The sequence below is a fragment of the Tachyglossus aculeatus genome, chromosome 21, assembly GCF_015852505.1.
Source record: "Tachyglossus aculeatus isolate mTacAcu1 chromosome 21, mTacAcu1.pri, whole genome shotgun sequence".
Taxonomy (NCBI): domain Eukaryota; kingdom Metazoa; phylum Chordata; class Mammalia; order Monotremata; family Tachyglossidae; genus Tachyglossus; species Tachyglossus aculeatus.
This window is the reverse complement of record NC_052086.1, coordinates 25,461,930-25,477,744: the sequence shown is the minus strand read 5'-3', so window position 1 is coordinate 25,477,744 and position 15,815 is coordinate 25,461,930. Positions and strand designations below refer to the sequence as shown.

Below are 15,815 nucleotides of genomic sequence, written 5' to 3'. Positions count from 1 at the left end.
AGTACAAATGGGTAACATATAGAGACCGTCCCTACCCAACAGTGGACTCACAGTCTAAAAGTGTGTGGCTCACAGGATCATCCGCCCATCTTACCTCCTTCCCTTCCCCACAGCACCTGTATATATATGTATATACGGTTGTACATTTTTATTACTCTATTTATTTATTTTACTTGTGCATTTCTATCCTATTTATTTTACTTTGTTGGTATGTTTGGTTCTGTTCTCTGTCTCCCCCTTTTAGACTGTGAGCCCACTGTTGGGTAGGGACTGTCTCTATGTGTTGCCAATTTGTACTTCCCAAGCGCTTAGTACAGTGCTCTGCACATAGTAAGCGCTCAATAAATACGATTGATTGATTGATTGATTGATTGAGCACTTGCTGTGTGCAGAAGACCGTACTAAGCACTTGGGAGAGTACAGACAGACACGATGCCTGCCCACAAGGAGCTTACAGGCTAGAGAGGGAGACCGGTTTCTCTCCTGCTTCATTTAGGGTCCACCAGTCTTGCCATGATTGCCCCTCTTTTGTTCAGGTTTCAGAATCCCTCCTCCTCACCCCAACTTTCACAATAACTCCTTCGACCTTCTGCGGCTGCTTGCCCAGCACATGCCCTGAAAGAAAAACGCTGCGGGCCACTGAGATTTTTGAATGGAAATGGCAGTCCAGGATGCAGTGCAGGTTTTGAATGTCTCTGGGTTGTTTGCCCTATCTGGGTCTGCGCAGTAGCTGGTTAATTTGCTCCAAGTACATAGCCTTGCTGCGTAATTCAGGCCACATAAATCCGTTTGGGAGCTTGAATTGCCCACTGGGGCTATATACTTGAAACAAATTAACCAGATACTCTGCCTCTACAGAAGCAGCAAGTTAATGCTAAAAATAACATAGTCTAGAGAAGCTTGGGTCAGAGAGCTTTGTGGACAAGCTTGACACTAGGGTGGAAAGATGTTTTGGGCCAAACCAGTCCTGACCCCTGGCAGAAAAGAGGAAGGTCTTTCTGGTTTGGGCAACAATCAGTTTTAGCCTGCCCCAAGGTTCCCAGAGGGGGTTGGGTGATGGGGGTGCTACCTCATTAGAGCAACATAGCCCCAGGTTTGCCCTCTCCTCCCCTTCCCACCAGCCCCAGGGGCAGGGGCTACTCAGGCCCTGGGCAGCTTCCTCCTTCAGTGGTTTCTGCTGGGATGGATGACCAGAGGGAGCCTTGGGTACAAAGATGTTTTTTAGGAGTAAGGAGTGACATGTCTATTTCTGGGGGAGCAAGCCTCCGCCTCCACTTTCCCAGAGTGAGTTGCCATAGTCACTCTCTTACAGCATGTCTCAGCTCAGGTGAAAGCCCCCACCAGGGAGAGCCTGGCAGCTCGCCTGTAGCACATGGCAACTCCCAGCCCCAAACAGAAAAGGAATAGTCTCCCAGGCAACCCAGATGAGCTGGGAGGTAGATGTAGGAGGGCGAGGTGGGGTGGAATATTAGTTTTAGCTCTCCCAGTTTTAGTTCTCTTCTACAAGGAGAGAACTCCCCTACCCCCCAAATCCCAGAAGACTGCAGGAGGGAAGGTGGATCTCAGCGGGCTGGCACACAGATGTGCAAGGCCCAGGATCTGGTCTTTGGAGTGGAGTTGGCATTGACTCAAGCCACAGGGAAAGCGACCCTCTAGTCTGAAAGGGAGGGGTGTCCTAAGGCCTCTAGTCCATCCTCGTGATTGGTTAAGTCCACGTCTAACCGACCCAATCCCAAGGGGGTTTGCCTTTTTCCTGGAAAACCTCCAGGCTGGGGACACTCCACACCTTCCCTCAGGATGTTCCTGTACTGAAAAACCCAGTTTGTTCTTTCAGACTGACACGAAGCCTCCCTGCTTCAATTTAAACCTTTATCCTCTTGGTCTGTCCTCAGAGGAAATGGAATAGAAGTTGTGGGAGGCAGCTCCAAATAATTATTATTATATTTTGTTAAGCGCTTACATAATATTCATTCAGTCAGTCATTTATCGAGTGCTTACTGTGTGTGCAGGGCACTGTACTAAACGCTTGGAAAATACAATTCAGCAATAAAGAGAGACAATCCCTGCCCACACTGGGTTTACAGTCTAGAGGGAGCACAGTTCAAAGCACAGGGGTAGTTACAAGCTAATCAGGTTGTCCCACAGGGGGGCTTACATTCTTAATCCCCAATTTACGGATGAGGGAACTGAGGTCCAGAGAAGTGAAGTGGCTTGCCTGAGGTCACCCAGCAGGCAGGCACTGTACTAAGCACTGGAATAGATACAAGTTAATCAGATCTGACACAGTCCCTGTCCCACATGGGGCCCACAATCTAAGTAGGATGGAGATCAAGTATTGACTCCCCAGTATACATACAGATGAGGAAAGTGAGGCCTAGATAAGTAATAATAATTATAATAATGGCATTTATTAAGTGCTTACTATGTGCCAAGCAGTGTTCTAAGCGCTGGGGTGGTTACAAGGTGATCAGGTTTTCCCATGTGGGGCTCACATTAGTCCCCATTTTACAGATGAGGGAACTGAGGCCCAGAGAAGTTAAGTGACTTGCCCAAAGTCACACAGCTGACAATTGGCGGAGCTGGGATTTGAACCCATGACCTCTGACTCCAAAGCCCAGGCTCTTTCCACAGAGCCACATTTGCCCAAGGTCACACAGAAAGACAACTGACATATCTGGGATTAGAACCCAGATCCACTGATTCCCAGGGCTGTGCTCTTTCTACTAGACCTAGTGCTGTTCCTCCTAATGATAATAATAATAATAATTGTGGTATTTGTAAAGTGCTTACTATGTGCCAAGCACTATACTAAATGCTGGTGTAGGTACAAGATAATCAGATCCCACATGGGACTCACAGACTAAGTAGGAGGGAGAGTAGATATTAAATCCCCGTTTTACAGCTGAGGGAACTGAGGCACAGAGAAGTGATTTGCCCAAGATCACACAGCAGGTATGTGGCCGGGTCAGGATTAGAACCCAGGTTCTCTGGCTCTCAGGCCCAAGCTGTTTTTATAAGGCCAGGTTGCTTTCCTTATTCTCTAAATAAGAATAATGATGGTATTTGTTAAGCGCTTACTATGTGCCAAGCACTATTCTAAGCACTGGGCACTGTTCTAAGCACTGGAATAATAACGATGGTATTTGTTAAGCGCTTACTATGTGCCAAGCACCGTTCTAAGCACTGGGGGAGATAAAAGGTAATTAGGCTGTCCCACGTGGGGCTCACAGTCTTAATCCCTATTTGACAGATAAGGTAACTGAGGCACAGAGAAGATAAGTGACTTGCCCAGGTCACCCAGCTGACAAGTGGCAGAGTCAGAATTAGAACCCATGACCTCTGACTCCCAAGCCCAGGAGTCTTTCCACTGAGCCACGCTGCTTCTGTAAATAAAACTTGACATCACACAGAAATGGACCATTCATTCATTCAGTTGTATTTATTGATTGCTTACTGTGTGCAGAGCACTGTACTAAACCCTTGGGAAGTACAAGTCGGCAACATATAGAGACGGTCCCTACCCAACAACCGGCTCACAGTCTAGGACCAGAGTTAGAGCCCAAGTCTAGGCTACAGAAGCCTAATTCTCGAGCCCAGGCAGAAGAGACCCAGAACCCCTCTGATCACTTCTGCCTTGAGCAGGGGTGAAGAGGGGAATTTTGTGCAGAAGACTTCCTCTCCTAAGGGGGAGCAGAGCGGAAAGAAACAGGCCTTTTACCATAGTTCTGCCCCTTCTTCCGACTAATCAATCAATCAGTCATATTTATTGAGTGTTTACTGTGTGCAGAGCAGTGTTCTAAGTGCTTGAGGAAAGTACGATACACCGAAGTTGTTAAACGCGATCCCTGCCCACAGGGAGCTTATAGTCTAGAGGGGGAGACAGACAGTAAAATGGATTAGAAGTAGGGGAACTTGTGGAGTAAAATACCACAATTATTATAAGAACATTTGCACATTTGCATGAGTGTTGTGGGGCTGAGGTGAGTATCAAAGTGCTTAAGGGCTAATTGCCCAACCATCTTATTTTTCTAGAAGTTGATGCTGTTTCCTCTCCCTTAACCCTAAGTGCATCATGGCACCTGGAGACAGGGATAGCCCAGCCTTCCTTGCATGCAGGTCACATGCAGGCCCAGGGGGTGGGGAAGCCGTCAGAGTTAGAGTGACTGCCACATTGCGAGAACCAAAAAGACCACAAACCCCCTCTGCTCTCCAGACCCCCAAGCCAAATCCCCGCCCTCCTCCCGAAGCCTGGGTTTGCACATAATAATAATGATGGTATTTTTTAAATGCTTACTATGTGCCAAGCACTGTTCTAAGTGCTGGGAGGGATGCAAGGTAACCAGGTTGTCCCACATGGGGCTCACAGTCTTAATCCCCACTGATGAGGTAACTGAGGCACAGAGAAGTTAAGTGACTTGCTCAAAGTCACATAGCTGACAAGTGGCAGAGGCGGGATTAGAACACATGACCTCTGATTCCCAAGCCTGAGCTCTTTCCACTGAGCCACGCACCTTTGGGACTTATGGGGTTCATTCCTCTGGTTTCTCCCCTTCCATTCATTGTCGTATTTACTGAGCGCTTACTGTGTGCAGAGCATTATATTAAGCACTTGAAAGGTACAATTCAGCAACATATAGGGACAGTCCCTACCCAACAACGGGCTCACAATCTAGAAGGAGGGAGACAGCAAAACAGAACAAGTAGACAGGTGTCAATACCATCAAAATAAATAGAATTATAGATATATACACATCATTAATAAAATCAATAGAGTAATAAGTATGTACAAATATACACAAGTGCTGTGGGGAGGGGAAGGGGATAGGGCAGAGGGAGGGAGTGGGGGCAACGGGGTGGAGGAGGAGAGGATTGTAAGCTTCCAGATTGTAAACTCCCTATAGGTAGGAGATGTGTCTACTAATGCTGTTCATTCATTCATTCATTCAATCGTATATATTGAGCGCTTACAGTGTGCAGAACACTGTACTAAGCGTTTGGGAAGTAAGTTGGCAACATATAGAGACGGTCCCTACCCAACAATGGGCTCACGGTCTGGAACGGGGAGACAGACAACAATGCTGTTGGCATTACAGTACAATTGTATTGTATACAATTGTATGCAACAATACAGTTGTTGTCAATACAGTGATGCTGTACTGTACATTCCCAAATGCTCAGTACAGTGGTCTGTATGCAGTAAGCACTCAATAAAAGGAGTTGATTGATCGATTAACTGATGGATTTTTTTAATGGTATCTATTAAGCACTTATTGTACCAGACACTGTTCTATGCACTGAGGAAGATATAAACTAATCAGGCTGGACACAGTCCATGTCCCACATGGAGCTCACAGTCTTAATCTCCACCTTTCCTCATCTCCCACTCCCTTCTGTGTCACCCTGGCTTGCTCCGTTTGCTCTCCCCTCCCCACAACCTAGCCCCCCACCAGCGCACAGCACTTATATGTAAATCTGTAATTCTATTTATCTGTATTCATTCATTCATTGTCGTATTTATTGAGCACTTACTGTGTGCAGAGCACTGTACTAAGCGCTTGGGAAGTCCAGGTTGGCAATGTATAGAGATGGTCCCTGCCGAGCAACGGGCTGACAGTCTAGAAGGGGAAGACAGACAACAAAAGAAAACATGTAGACAGGCTTACTGTGTGCAGAGCACTGTACTCAGTACTAAAAGTTTGTACAAACAAAACAAAACATGTAGACAGGTGTCAAAGTCGTCAGAACAAATACAATTAAAGCTCTATGGACATCATTAACAAAATAAATAGAATTGTAAATATGTACAAGTAAAATAGAGTAATAAATCTGTACAAATATATATTCAAGTGCTGTAGGGAGGGGAAGGAGCTATTGATGTCTATCTCTCCCCCTCTAAACTGTGAGCTCATTGTGGGCAGGGAGTGTCACTGTTTATTGTTGAATTGTACTTTACCAAGCGCTTCGTACAGTGCTCTGTGCACAGTAAGCACCTAGTAGATACGATTGAATGAATTTACAGATGAGGTAACTGAGGCCCAGAGAAGTGAAGTGACTTGCAGAAGGTCACACAGCAGACTATTGGCAGAGTCAGGACTTGAACCCAGGTTCTTCTAACTCCCAGGCCTGTGCTGTCTCCACTAGGCCATGCTGCTTCTCTCTATTGATCGATTGGTTTCCAGTGCCCCGGCAAGGAGGGCAGGGAGCCAGGGGAATGGGTGATTCTTCTGCGGGGAGGGAGCGGTGTAGATGGGTCCCTGGCAGTTCAGCCGGGACAGGTGCCTTTCAGAAGCAGCCACTCGATCACGCGGGGGACATTTCGAAACTGAGTTGCAGGGCCATTGAGCGCGCTCCCCCGACATCCAATTGGCCGCAAAATGCCTCAAAAAGACAAGTCTGGTTTGGAGTCGGGCCGCATGTCAAGCGGCACGGGCCGTGTTTAAAGTTGAGGGAAAAGAGTTTTAATAAGAAAGGAAATCTGCTAATATGTGATTAATTTACAAATAGACGCGCAGAGTGGTACAATGTGTACACAAGAGCCTGCTGTTCCTGTGAAGTTGTTTCAAGATGCGAGTGAGTGCGGTTTATTTTAGTTTGAAGTATTGTATCTATTTAGCGCCAGGCCACATGGCATTCCAGGAGGAGCACACCCCGGGTTGGTCTTTCCACTTTGTTTACCGCCTTTTAATGGCAGCGTTGAAAGGGGATTAGCTGTCAGCCGATTGCTTTTTCAGAGCTGAGCTCCAGGAGGTTCCCATTGGGGCCAGCTGTCTTTAATATTGATGAGTAACGGCACAAGACAATTTTAGCCCTAACGGGACTGAAAGCTCCAAGGTTGTTGTGACAGGGGAGGTGATCTGGTGAACCTCTGACTCGGTATGAACAGCAAGAGGCTTTGTCCCTTGCAGAGCTCAAATGCCTGTCCACTGAGAGTCTTTTAGACTGTGAGCCCACTCTTTTAGACTGTGAGCCCACTGTTGGGTAGGGACTGTCTCTATGTGATGCCAATTTGTACTTCCCAAGCGCTTAGTACAGTGCTCTGCACATAGTAAGCGCTCAATAAATACGATTGATTGATTGATTGATTGAGAGCTGTGTCCACTTTATGGATAGAGAAGCTGAGGCCTTGAACCAGGAGATGAAATGGGTGGCATTCCTCAAGGCAGCAGGTCTACTTCTTGGAGATGAAGTGTGGCTCAGTGGAAAGAGCATGGGCTTTGGAGTCAGAGGTCATGGGTTCAAATCCTGGCTCCACCACATGTCTGCTGTGTGACCTTGGGCAAGTCACTAACTCTGATCCTTAGTTACCTCATCTGTAAAATGAGGATTAAGACTGTGAGTCCCATGTGGGACAACTTGATTACCTTGTATCCCCCTCGCTTAGAACAGTGTTCTACACATAGTAAGTGCTTAACAAATGCCATCATCATTATTATTATTATTATTACTGGAGGATAGAGATATGGCAGTGTCTTTTGGAGTTGAGTTGCAGCTCCTTTCTGTCCTTCCAAGGAGTTGTCAGAAGGTTTTCCTTGCCAGACTACTTCCGACGTGCTTCGGTTTGCCCATTCACCTGTGTCCCACTTGCCGTGAGGTCAGGCAGAAAGAATATGTGCCGTTCATCCAACCTGTTTGCCCTCTCCCCTTTTTTTTTTTTTTTTCCCACCAAGCCTTGTCTTTCAAAGCCCACTTCTTCCATGAAGGCTTCCCAAATGAGTTCCCACCTTACAGCGATTATTCTTAATTCCTCCAATTTTCCCCTCCCCTCCAGCAATAATGGATGGGGAGGCATTTAACACATATAAACGGATTCACCTTAGAGAATATGGTAATAGGGCTCTATTAATTACCGTGCCTCCCTCACTGCCTTAATTTTCTTCCCTCACTGCCAAGCTCTTGTTCACACCCTCCCTCCTGTCGAGAACTCCCTCCCCTTTTACATCCCCTAGACCACTGCTCTCTCCATGTTCAAGGCCCTCCTGAAATCACATTTCCTCCAGGAGGCCTTCCCTGATTATTCTCTCATTCTCCCCACCTTCCATCCTTCCCGCAACACTTGCCATTTTAGGACTTCCACATCACCTTCCACATCACATGAGAAGCAGCGTGGCTCAGTGGAAAGAGCACGGGCTTTGGACTCAGAAGCCATGGGTTCAAATCCCGGCTCTGCCAATTGCCAGCTGTGTGACTTTGGGTAAGTCACTTGGCTTCTCTGTGCCTCAGTTACCTCATCTGTAAAATGGGGATTAAGACTCTGAGCCCCCTGTGGGACAACCTGATCACCTTGTAACCTCCCCAGCACTTAGAACAGTGCTTTGCACATAGTAAGTGCTTAATAAATGCTATTATTATTATCACCTAAGCACTAGGATGTTCTCACCTCCCTGTGATTCTTCAGTACATATAAACTGTATACTCTTACTTCTTCTAATCTCTAAATTATTTTGTTTGCCTCCCCCATTAGATCGTAAACTCCTTGAAGGCAGGGATCCTGTCTACCAACTCATTTGTGTTCTTCCCAAATGGTTAATACAATGCTGTCCACCCAGTGAGCATTCAATTTTTATACTCTTATGTACCAGAAATGTTCAGAGCTTCTGGTCATTTGTGCCATATGTTGTCTTATTAGGTTGTGACTTCTCTTCTGTCCCAGGTTGTGACTTCTCTTCTGTCCCGTCTCCCTCATTAGGTTGAAAACTCCCCCAGGACAAAGACCTGTAATGTATTCTTCCCCTTACAAATCCCCTTTCAGCCTATGGTGCAACATTCCATCCTTTCCTGTTCAGTCAGTTGTGTTTTTTGAGTGCTTTACTGTGTGCAGAGCAATCAGTCAGTCGTATGTAATTGAGCACTTATTGTGTGCAGAACATTGTACTAGGTGCCTGGGAGAGTACAGTATAACAATAAAACTGACACATTCCCTGACCACAGTGAGATTACAGTTTAGAGGGGGAGACAGACATTAATATAAAGAAATAAATTATGGATACGTATGTAAGTGATGTGGGGCCGGGTGGGGAGGGTGAATAAAGGGAGCAAATCAGAGTGACGCAGAAGGGCGTGGGAGAGCACTATACTAAGCGCTTGGAAGAGGGCAATATAACAGAGTTGGTAGACACGTTTAGAGACCCTGAAGAAAACAACCGAGTGCCTCCAGTCTGGTGCAGTGACGGCCTGGTGAATTTTTCTCCCCGATGAAGTGATTTTTTGCCCATCTTTCTGTTTTATTAATCTTGCCTGTGGAACGTGCCCAGGGAGGCATAGAAATCCTTGATGTTGTCCAGAAGGTCACCTCCCAGTACCTCCCTCTCAAGCCCCAGTCCACCCTTCCCCACAACTCTATACTCCTAGGAGGAAGAGGCCTGCAAGCCAGGAAGGAGCCAGAGGCAGCAGCCAAGTCTTTACAAAAGATAATGAAATGAAAAGAAAAGCAGAGGGGACAGAGGATATGGGGGAAGAGGAGCAGAAAAGCTGTGCTGGAGCCACTCATGGAGCCCTTGAGGGGAGGTGGGCCACTCTGAGCAGGAAGAGTGCTGGACAGTTTGAGAGCTTGGTCCAGAGGAAAATTGGGGATTATGGCAGACCAGCCAAGCCCTTCCTGCTTGGGGTGCTGATGAACAGAATTTTAGAAATTCAAATTCAAGAAACCCAGCCTGAGGGAGGGACTTAGCTCCTGTCTTCTAGGGGCAGCAGCATCAAGGAAGGCGGAGGTGTCAGAAACAAGGGGCTGCTCATCTCAGCTCAGCAGGTTAGTAGGGGCCAGGAAGAAGGGGTTAAAAATGGGCCCAGTTTGGGTCGCTAGAGCAAGGCCATGAAGGAAAATTGGGGCTGTGGCATCCATGAAACTGGGACTAGGAGGAGGAGGGGAGTTGAGGAAGCCACTGGTCTTGGCTAGAAGATGTCTGGAGTTAGGTACCCAGAGAGGATCTCAGGGGAAATAGCAGTTTGCCTCTTCAGAAATCCAGAGCCCAGCTCTCGTTGGACCGGCCAGCCTGGCCTGACCCCAGCTGCAATGCCAACTCTTGAAAGTCAGTCATTCAGCCAATCATATTTACTGAGTGCATACTATGTACAGGGTATTGTATTAAGCAATTGGGAGAGTACAGTTTAACAGTATAAAAGACACATTCCTTGCCCACAATGAGTTTACAGTCTAGAGGGGGGAGACAGACATTAATACAAATAAATATTACATGTGTGTATGTATGTATGTGGGAGGGGAGATGAATAAAGGGAGCAAGTCAGAGCAATGCAGAAGGGAGCTGAAGGCAGCTGGACCAAACTGGAAGGAGTCAGAAACTTGATCCCAGGGGGTTCTGGGTCATGCCTAAGGAAAGCTGCTGTCATAGCTCCGTGCTGGGCACAGCCACCCAACTGTTTCCTCCGGAAGGCCCCCTCCACTCGGATAATCCAAGTCTTCCCCAGGTCAGAGGTTCTGGGTGAGAGGCAACTTGCTCAGATTTATTTTTTGGTGGGAGTGAGAGAGTGGAAGAGAACTTGTGTGTTTGGTAGCAGAGAAGTGGAGTAGTCTGAGCAAGGCGTGTCTCCCTGACCCCTGATGTCTGTGCCGGGAGGGACCACTTTAGGCTCTTCCTTGAGGTGGTCTGATCAGGAGACATAGATTTCAGTTCCAGCACTTCCTTGTACTCACCGGATGACCTCCCTGGGCCTTTATTTTCCCATCTGTAGACTAGGGTTAGTAAATCTCACCCCTGTCCTGCAGTGGCAATTGTCAGGGTGCCCATACAAAGCCCAGTAATAATCCAGTTTAAGGGCTCCCCATTGTATGTTATTTTGGTCTGGGAACCGTTTTTTTTTTCTCTCTCTCCCTTTTCTTTCACCTGACTGAGGATGATCACAAGGCTAGTCCAAGGGTGTTGTCCCATTGCGGGTCTGTCTCCCTTGCTACATCTTTAGTTCCTTGAAGGCTGGTATTCTTTCATTCATTCATTGTCGTATCTATTGAGCGCCTTACTGTGTGCACAGCACTGTACTTAGTGCTTGGAAAGTACAATTTGGCAACAGATACAGACAATCCCTACCCAACAACGGGCTCACAGTCTAGAAGGGGGAGACAGTCAACAAAACAAAACAAGTAGACAGGCATCAACAGCATCAAAATAGATAGATAGAATTATAGATATATACACATTATTAATAAAATAGAGTAATAAATATGTACAAATACGTACAAGTGCTGTGGGTGGGGAAGGGGGTAGAGCAGAGGGAGGGAGATGGGGCGATGGGGAAGGGCAGAGGAGGAGCAGAGGAAAAGGGGGGCTCAGTCTGGGCAGGCTTCCTGGAGGTGGTGAGCTTTCAGAAGGGCTTTGAAGGAGGGAAGTGGGCGAGTTTGGCAGATATGAAGAGGGAGGGCATTCTAGGCCAGAGGTAGGATGTGAGCCATGGGTTGATGGTGGGACAGGCAAGAACGAGGCACAGTGAGGAGGTTAGTGGTGGCAGAGAAGCAGAGTGAGGGCTGGGCTGTAGAAGGAGAGAAAGGAGGTGAGGTAGGAGGGGGCAAGGTGATGGAGAGCTTTGAAGCCAATAGTGAGGAGTTTTTGAGAAGGTTGATAGGCAACCACTGGAGATTTTTGAGGAGGGGAGTGACACACCCAGAGCATTTCTGTAGAAAGATAATCCGGGCAGCAGAGTGAAGTATAGACTGAAGTGGGGAGAGACAGGAGGTTGGGAGATCAGAAAGGATGCTGATGAAGTAATCCAGTTGGGATATGATGAGAGCTTGTACCAAGAAGGTAGCGGTTTGGATGGAGAGGATAGGGTGGATCTTGGCAATGATGTGAAGGTGAGACCGGCAGGTTTTGGTGACGGATTGGATGTGTGTGGTGAATGAGAGAGTGGAGTCATGGATGACACCCAGGTTGCAGGCTTGTGAAACTGGAAGGATGGTAGTGCCATCAACAGTGACGGGAAAGTCAGGGAGAGGACGAGGTTTGGGAGAGAAGATGAGGAGCTCAATCTTAGACATATTGAGTTTTAGGTGGTGAGAGGACATCCAGGTGGAGATGTCTAGAAGGCAGGAGGAGAAAAGAGCCTGGAGGGAGGGAGAGAGAACAGAGGAGGAGATGTAGATTTGGGTGTCATCTATGTAGAGATGATAGTTGAAGCAGTGGGAGCGAATGAATTCACCAAGGGAGTGAGTGTAGATGGAGAACAGAAGGGGACCAAGAACTGACCCTTGAGGAACCGCTACAGTTAGAGGATGGGAAGGGAAGGTGGGGCCTGCAAAGGAGACTGTGAATGAATGGCCAGAGAGATGAGGAGAACCAGGAGAGGACGGAGTCCGTGAATTCAAGGTTGGATAATGTGTTGAGGAGAAGGGGATGGTTGACAGCATCAAAGGCAGCTGAGAGGTCAAGGAGGATTAGGATAGAGTAGGAGCCTTTGGATTTGGCAAGAAGGAGGTCCTGGTGACCTTTGAGAGGGCAGTTTTGGTGGAGTGGAGGGGGCAGAATCGAGATTGGAAGGGGTCAAGGAGAGAGTTGGAGTTGAGGAATTTGAGGCCTGTCTACTTGTTTTGTTTTTTGTTTGTCTCCCCCTTCCAGACTGTGAGCCCATTGTTGGTTAGGGACCGTCTCTATATGTTGCCGACTTGTACTTCCCAAGTGCTTACTACAGTGCTGTGCACACAATAAGTGCTCAATAAATACGATTGAATGAATGAATGAGGCAGCTAATGTAGACGACTTGCTCTAGGAGTTTGGAAAGGAAAGGTAGGAGGGAGATGGGGTGATAACTGGAGGGGGCAATGGGTCGAGAGGGTTTTTTTAGGGTGGGGAAAATGTGGGCATGTTTGAAGGCAGAGGGGAAAAGGCTATTGGAGAGTGAGTGGGATCATGTGTACTAACTATTGCACTCTCCCAAGCGCTCAGTACAGTGCTGTACACATAGGGATCAATAAATACTACTGATTGATCGCAAGGAGTGGTGCCCCAAGGGACAGCAGGTCCCTCAGCCACAAACATCCTCGTAGGTGAATTTCCCCATCAGCGGTGTCTCCTTCGAATAAGAATCTATACCACTCTGGCACTGTGCCCAAGCGACTCGCCAACACGTGGGGTGAAAGAAGGGACAAATTGTGGTTCTTGTTAAGCGCTTGCTATGTGCCAAACGCTGTTCTAGGCACTAGGGTAGATGCAAGTTAATCAGGTTGGACAGAGTCCCTGTCCCACATGGCGCTCACACTCTTAAGTCCCATTTTACAGGTGAGGTAACTGAGGCCCAGAAAAGTGAAGTGACTTGCCCAAGGTCACACAGCAGACATGTGGCAGAGCCGGGATTAGAATCCAGGTCCACCTGATTCCCAGGCCCATGCTCTAACCAATGTGCCACACTGCCGACTACTTGCCAGAACTACCGGGGTGCTCTTGGGATGGCTCAGGAAGGGTAGAGGAGATAGCAGAACCATCCCAGTCAGGAGGCCAAAGAACTGCCAGCCCTAACCCCACCTCCCCAATTTTGGGGCTGGAATCACAAGCAGTTGCTCCCGGCAGTTTGAAGATTAGATTGAAGCACGTCACAGAGCCTTCAATACCTTGGCACTATTGGGTGCCACCGTAATTATTTCTTTAACTGTTTCCCAGTGCCTTGGGGGTTTGCGAAGCCTGAACGTTGCTTACAAGGCTGAGTGATTCCCCCCTCCCCGCCCCCCCCCTTCCCAATCCTGTGCTGGCAAGGATTTTGTTTATGTTGCTGTTCTTGTGTTCCTGGGGAGACAACAGCTCTGCAGACCCTATAATTGGCATTCCCACCCGTTTCTGGTGTCTGACTTTCTCTTGTTTCCCCCCAGGCTCCAGATTCTCCTCTTCGCCTCGCTTTCCCCAAAGTGGGATTTACGCTTTGAGCAAATCCTGGGATTTAATCTGCGAATAGTCCATGATTCAGATCAGTTTGCCCCTTTCATTCACTATTAGGATTGGGCTAGCCAGTAGCAAGGCTGGGGCCGAATCCAGCCTCTCTGCCCTTGGGAGATAGGAAAAAGCCCTCCCACCAGTACAGCGGGGTACTGGCATCTACTTCTTGGTTTTGTTTTAAACCATGCAAGTTCTCGATGAGACTAAGTGACCCAGGGATACACTTGGTTGGTTCATCGTGGCACGTGGAGGTGCAAACCTGAGTTTGGGAGACTGTGCTCAGAGTAAGTGCTCATTAACTGCTCTGGTTTCTCTACTCCAACATAGTGCCCGTCACATTGTAAGCACTTAACAAATACTATTAAAAAAACCCTCATCTGCTTGTTCCTAGGTGTGTGTGTGTGTGTGTGTGTGTGTGTTATTTCTTAAGCACTTACTATGTGCCAAGCACGGTACTAAGCACTGGAGTAGATGCAAGCTCATTGGATTGGACATAGTCCATGTTCCACATGGTGTTAATCCCCATTTTACAGATGAGGTAATTGAGGCACAGAAAAATGAAGTGACTTGCCCAAGGTCACTCAGCAGACAAGTGGCAGATCCGGGATTAGAACCCATGACCTTCCGACTCCTAGGCCCCTGCTCTTTCCATGCAGATGGGGTCTCCTGGCTTAGTGGATAGAGCATGGGCCTGGGATTCAGAAGGTCATGGGTTCTAATCCCTGCTCTGCCACTTGTCTGCTGAGTGACCTTTGGCAAGTCACTTCATTTCTCTGTGTCTGTTACCTCATCTGTACAGTGAGGATTGGGACTGTGAGCCCCACATGGGACAGAGACTGTCCAACCTGCTGTGCTTGTATCTAATCTAGCATTTAACACAGTACCTGGCACATAGTAAGCACTTAAACAAATACCATTGAAAAAAGGGACATATCCCACTAGATTGTAAAGACCCAGGGTGAAGGGATCCTGTTGACCAACTTTATTTTATTGTACTCTCCTAATAATAATAATGATGGTATTTGTTAAGCGTTTACTATGTGCCAAGCACTGTTCTAAGCACTGGAATAGGTTATCAGGTTGTCCCATGTGGGGCTCCCAGTCTTAATCCTCATTTTACAGATGAGGTAACTTAGGCACAGAGAAGTTAAGTGACTTGCCCAAAGTCACACAGCTGACAAGTGGCGGAGCCGGAGCCATGACATCTGACTCCCAAGTCCAGGCTCTTTCCACTAAGCCATGCTGCTTCTCCCAGGCTCTTAGTACACTGCTCAGTGCATAGAAAGCACTCAGTAGATCAATCAATCAATCAATCAATTGTATTTATTGAGCGCTCACTGTGTTCAGAGCACTGTACTAAGCACTTGGGAAGTACAAGTTGGCAACATATAAAGTCCCTACCCAACAGTGGGCTCACAGTCTAGACGACTGTCTAGAAGACAGTCCAAAAGGAGTTTATACACTAATGGGTCTCACATGTCCACCTCCCTCTCAGTATTAGGGGCACTGAGCTTCCACATCCTTCAAGAGTGTTGAGCCACACCTGCTCAGCCCATGTACTTTCCTACTAGTGATTAGGGTCTTTCTGGAAAGAAGGTGGTACTCAGGGCCTGACACTGAGCCCCTGACTCTGGTTGGGACAGAGTATGTGGTATTTATTAAGTGCTTACTATGTGCCAAGCACTGTACTAAGCTTTGAGATAGGTACAAGATAATCAAAGATAAACCTGTTCAATGTGGGACTCACAGCCCAAGTAGGAGGGAGAGTAGGTTTTGAATCCCCATTTTACAGATGAGGGAAGTGAGGCCCAGAGAAGTGAGGTTACTTACCAAAAGTCACGCAACAGGTAAGTTAAAGAGCTGCATTAGAACCCAGGTCCTCTGACTCCCAGGCCTGTGCTCTTAATAATAATAACGGCATTTGCTCATTCATTCATTCAATTGTAT

At 47.4% G+C, this 15,815-nt stretch overlaps 1 protein-coding gene across 1 annotated transcript in view; it reads left to right on the top strand.

The window, feature by feature from the left end:
• Positions 1 to 15,815, top strand: part of PITPNM2 (phosphatidylinositol transfer protein membrane associated 2) — a 130,645-nt gene that overhangs the window by 947 nt on the left and 113,883 nt on the right. The gene's annotated exons all lie outside the window — the stretch shown is intronic.